This window comes from Cydia pomonella, chromosome 15 (assembly GCF_033807575.1).
Source record: "Cydia pomonella isolate Wapato2018A chromosome 15, ilCydPomo1, whole genome shotgun sequence".
NCBI lineage: Eukaryota > Metazoa > Arthropoda > Insecta > Lepidoptera > Tortricidae > Cydia > Cydia pomonella.
The window spans coordinates 18,750,444-18,756,443 of NC_084717.1; the positions used below are offsets into that span (position 1 = coordinate 18,750,444).

The 6,000-nt window shown below is 38.4% G+C and overlaps 1 protein-coding gene across 1 annotated transcript in view; it reads right to left on the reverse strand.

Annotated features, from left to right (window-relative positions):
* LOC133525555 (uncharacterized) overlaps positions 1 to 2,399 on the reverse strand; it is a 55,342-nt gene extending 52,943 nt beyond the window's left edge. Inside the window, exon 1 of the mRNA XM_061861853.1 lies at positions 2,241 to 2,399. The gene's annotated coding sequence lies outside the window, so the exon portion shown is untranslated. The remainder of the gene's footprint in view (positions 1 to 2,240) is intronic.
* Positions 2,400 to 6,000: the final 3,601 nt, after the last annotated feature.

The following is a 6,000-nucleotide window of genomic DNA, read 5'->3' on the forward strand; positions in this document are numbered from 1 at the left end:
CGGTGAAGGAAAACATTGTGAGGAATCCGGACTTATCCCAATAAAGCCTCGTTTACCCTCTGGGTCGGTAGGTCAGACGGTAGTCGATTTTGTACCTACGCGAATTCCCGGGATTAGTTGCCAAGCGGACCCCAGGCTCTCATGAGCCGTGGCAAAATGCCGGGACAACATGAGGTAGAAGAATGTTATGTAAAATGTTAGTAATACGAGTATTATGCAGTGAACTAACGTGTAAGTGCGCAGCTAATGAAGAATTTATCTTGAAAAGCGCCCAGTCTTTACTAAACACACGGCAATACATCGTGGCTATCACTTCACTAAAAGCAACTACCGGAAAACGTAGCGCTCTACGAGGACACTTTTTACCATCTTTTTACATTGGCTTAAATCATCATAAAGATCTTCCTATTCTCTTTATATTACATATATCAACCTACATGAGTAGAATCTGATCACGCTCCTAAAACGTTTTGGATTGACATTTACAACCGAACTCTTGTAACCCAACCTTGACACTGGCGAATTGTCCCGCTGGACAGATGCCAAAAAAATGCGAAAATCTATGCACATTTTTTTCGTGCGTTGTCAACCCTGCCACGCATTTCGCATAGTCAATACAAAATATAAACAATGTGTTTAGTTTATATATGGCGCTGAATTTACTAGTAATTTGGGTAGACACGTGACGTCATCATAAACAAACAAGGGGAGCGACGAAGGCTCCAGAGAGACACCACGCCTTTTAAGTCCTTTTACAACTGATATCCAGAATTTGGAAGAGTTAAACCTACAAATAAATATTATAGGATATTATTACACAAATTGACTAAGTCCCGCAATAAGTCAGTAAGGCTTGTGTTGTGGGTACTTAAACAACTATATTTATTTAATATATAAATACTTAAATACATAGAAAACACCTACAGCAGTTTCAAAATAGTGTTTTATCCAACAGTTCTAATGAAAAAACAAAACAACGCGTAGGCGGGGGTAAGATATGCATATAATTTGTAGCCGTAGGTACCTGCCTCGTGTTTTTCCACAGACTTCATTCAAATCTAAAACGTTTGTACTTGTAAATTAATACCAATTCCCTATGTCTGGAGTTAAAATTTGGAATTTTATTGAATGAAAGTACAGTCGTCTTTAAAACAAAAGTGAATAGGCTACTACTGAACCGGTGAGCTCCATCTTAGGCCCTGTTTTCACTTTCCATGAGGTGTGACTAGGACCGATCGCCGATAGACCCTACTCATAGTGTTGTGTTCCTGCCGGTGAGTAAGGTTGCCAGAGCTCAACGAGGGGTGGAAGGGGGTTAGGGTCGGCAACGCGCATGTAACTCCTCTGGAGTTGCAGGCGTACATAGGCTACGGATACTGCTTACCATCAGGCGGGCCGTATGCTGTTTGCCACCGACGTAGTATAAAAAAAACAGGACAAAAAAAAGAGACAAATCGTTTCAGCTAAAATGTTAAATTAGCAGCGCTTATAAGCTATAATCTGCTATAATATTATGAATAAAGATATAAAATCGTCTCCGTAGCTAAAATTTACGCACTAAGATGGCGGAAACAACCAAAATGTGGGTGCGGTTATGGCGGTGGACAGAAAAACGCCTCTCCAGAGGGAAGCATCATGGTAACCGAGAGAACGCTCGATTTATTGCTACACTATAATTGTCGAGTTTTAAAACACCACGAGCTTAAGAAATACATTAAAACTGTTTTGTAAACTAACTAAGTACATGGTGCGCATTTACACGATATTTTTGCGAGTAAATTTTTTTTTCCGTAATTGCGCACGACAGCAAAATTTTCAACAATTTACATATTTCTTAATTTACTTTTATATATAGGTTGGTTGGTAGACAAGGTACATGATAGGTATGGGGTAGCTAGTAAAAACACGCACCGATTATTTTTTCCTTTAGTAGCGTAAACTGGTATAAAAACAATCTTATCGAATCTCTAACAAAGAAATGTGACATTGAAGAATAAAATTATGTTTAAATAAAATACCTACACAACATTTTTTCTACGACTTTGATTTGATATAATGAAGGGTGATTTGTGCTAAATCTAAAATTCTAAAAACCGGTAGGTATAATCGAAAATAAATTGTTACACAGTTATAAAAGCTATAATGTTCAAACGATGCGCTTAATTACATTTTAATTTTATCGTCAATTAAAATCAACGGGCGATGTTACTAATGAGAATATAAAAATAAAATTTACTTACATGTTTTTATTTACTATCACAAAAACACGTAATAACAGACAGTGACAGCGGTCGCGATCGAACTGATACAATTTTGATCAACACGGCGTTGTTGATCAACTGAATGGGATGAGTGAGTGAACTGGTTTAAGAATCGTTCGTTCTTTCTTGCAAGGACGCAGGGGGACGCAGGTATGCATCAGCGCGCGCATTGATGTGAAGTTAGTTGCTAAACGGCTACTTAGAGTATAGACCGCGAGCCAGGAGCATATGTCGTCAGTCATCGCCTCTCGGCTGATACTTTGTCAGATGATAGTTTAGAATTTTAGATGCTGTTTTAAATAAAAAAAACCGTCAGCCGCTTGTATCGTGGTGGAAAGACCGTCAGCTGTAAAATAAAAATGTAAAAAATACGCGTCTTACCACTTTATGTCCGCAAAGTATGCGTAATGTGTAAATTGCATAATTCATTTATGGCGTTTCACGCGTTTCACCTGATGAAATGCTACATGCAAAGTTTGATTATTTGTTATTGCTATTATAAAAAGGTAAAGGACTTATTTTTTACATGTTCATGGGACCAGCTGACGGATTTACCACCGCGATATGACCGGCTGACGATTTTTTTAAAGTAACAATAGCATCTGAACTATCATCTAACAAAGTACCTATCAAACGGAAGGCGATGATTTTTTTTATGTGTTTCGGTGGCTGCCGTTCCCCAACCAACGGAGCGGCAGCTGACGTCCACGAGGGTTCATCATACATAGCCGTTAACCACTAAACGAGTTGTCGCCGAGGCTATTGGTCATTCAATTCAATTCAACACATTTAAGTATGTGTCGAAAAGCAGGTAGTGTTACAAACAAGTGTTACATACTACTTTACAGTACTAAGCTCATGAGATTCAAATTAATTGTCATCACCATAATAATCAATGTCAACTATTTACATACACGTGTTTATCAATTAATCTCGAAAACGTGCTTATCATTAATGTCATGGAAATCTGTTCCTGGCTCGCGGCCTAGTAGGTCTGATCTGAAGTTAGCAATATGCGTTACTTGCGTGTGGACTTCAGTGTAGTTACCGGGAACGGGAAGGCCTTCTGTGAAAGCGGATTGTAGATGGCGCTCTTTTAGTTTTCATGTGATAAATAAAAGAGAGGGAAAATGTATGGGCCTGAATAGTGTGGGTCTAACCCATTATTACACAGGGTTTTCTTAATCAAAAATATTCCCATAGCTTTTAATTAAGGTTTTTTAAAAATGTACAAGCACATAATAAATAATAGTACAGAAATGACACTTCCTACAAAACCGAAGTTTGACAGCGATTCAGCTATTTAGGATTGACAAAATTCAAGTCATTATCTTATCTGTGGTCGTGCACGCATAGGGACGTCAAGTTGTGCGTACCCTAATAATTGCTGCTGAGACGAACGAAGCCGAGAATGAACAAAAGGAGTGTCGCCCTACTGCATTTGTTACGCGGTATTGCGCAATCCTCGACGTTATGTAAGAATTGCAAAGATATGGGTACCATTGTACAATTATTCAAGGAAACATACACTTTATTAGAATATAGGCTACATGTTTCAATTATTTACTTGTGTAATAATTGAACCATAGTTTATTTTTTCTTACATAGTGTTCGTTTGTCTTTCATGTACTTTTACTCTCAATTTCTCAAAGGTTGACTGGAAGAAATCCCTTATAGGTATACGTTCGCCTTTGTACATTGAAAACATTCAGTTGTATTGTATCTTAACTGTCTTATGTACAATAAAGTGTTTACATATATTAAATTAAACACTCATTTATTTCGGAACATTTTCCGTATTAGTAGCTTATTACTACGAGTATTATACTTAACCTATGCTTTATTTCATTCGCTGCTATCAATGCCGACTATGGGCGTGGCCACATGTCCACGACACGGCGCCGTAAACGTAAAACGACGCGGTGTCGCGTCGGAGCGCGGCACGTTATCCACCGTGCGAATATACGTTGCCGCGTCGTAAAAACACACGTTACTGCACCGGGCACCGCAGGTCGCGCCCGCGCCGGGCAGATTAACGTTGCCGTGTTGAGTTGAGTAGATGCACGGTGCGGTGCCACGTTCGATTACGTCGATTAATAGTTCTTCAAAACTTGACACAGACATTCTAAAATAATCATAAAACTTGTGATCACTTATTTTTAAAGCCTCGTACTTCATTTTGAAATGACTGCCATCATGATACATAATAGAAAGGATTTATCCAATATTTTCTTTTCCTCTGCTTTTTCTTCATGTTTCTTCTTAAAAACAACAAGAGCAGAATACGTGTGATAGGATGTCGAATTGAAAACTGATCGCAAAATATTTTGAAGATGTACGAGAAGCTGCGGCGTCGTAATCGAACGGTGCCAACCGCACCGTGCATCTACGCTGCCCTGGCCGGTGCAGTAACGTGTGTTTTCACGACGCTGCACCGTATATTCGCACGGTGGATAACGTGCCGCGCTCCGACGCGACACCGCGTCGTTTTACGTCTACGGCACCGTGTCGTGGACGCGTACTCTAGTTTAAAACCACCCGTATGGAATGTCTTGCGCCCGTATGGAGAACGCAACTCATGCTAGAAGTTCTGATTGTATTTTGTCAGCAAAAATCAGTGTGAGCCGCTTGATTGGTGCTCACGGATAAAATCGTATCAAAACAAGATGAAAACTGCTTCAAATTATTAAAACAGAATCGGCCTTAAGTACAAAATTCAAAAATTTATTCTGCAAGTAGGCCTCAAGGGCTCTTTTACAAGTCAAAAATACATAAAAACATTTATAAATACAACAGCCAATCCCTGGGTAAACATTACATTATATTAATCTTAAAATAAATAATTACACAATACAATAGAGATGTATAGTCTCTATGGTTAACACACATTACGGTACATTTGCAAGTTGCGAGTAGTTTCCAAAATGTTTGAAAATTTCTTGGAAATTTTACGAAATATTCACAGAAGACCAAAAATGAAATAATTTCATTCCTATACAAAAATTATGTTACCTAAATCTTCAACGCATTTTTTTGTAGGTTTAGGTTAGGTTAGTATCTTTGGTTAGGTCTTTAGGGCCACGTTTGCTCCATCCCATCCCAGTAATCCGGGGTTAACCTTTAACCCAGTGTCAAATTGTACTGGTAACCATGGTTTAACCGATTAACCCCGGGTTAGTTAGCACAAGTGGCCCTTAGTATCTTTAGAATAAATAGTTAATCAAAACTAGCAAAGAAATATTGTAACTTCAAACATTGACAACTATTAATAGCAACAGATATATTCCCTTATCGTTATCGTTTAGAAGAACTGGTCACAATTCACAAGACACCACTGGTGTTATCGCTTATCTGTAACAATGCAGTCAACGTATGCATTGCGATCGCATTGTGAAATATTTAACTTGTGTCGTACTGTGAGAAAAGGGACCATAGGATGCGCGTAGGCAGTGGTACGGTCACTGACTTTAATGGTTGACCCATCTACGGTTCAAGCTAACTTGGTTGTCAATACTAACGCTATGATATCTCCAAGGTAAAAACCCTAAACTTAAAACCTCAACAATTAAAGTCCGTGACAGTACAAAGAATAGTAGAAAATAATTGACAATTGTTTCGATACGGTAGTTGACAAGAATTGTAGTGTTGTAAAGTAAAATCCAAATTATTTAATTTAACTTTATTAGACATAACTTTCCGTATTTGATTGCCGGCCCAAAACACTATATTAAAAGAAAAA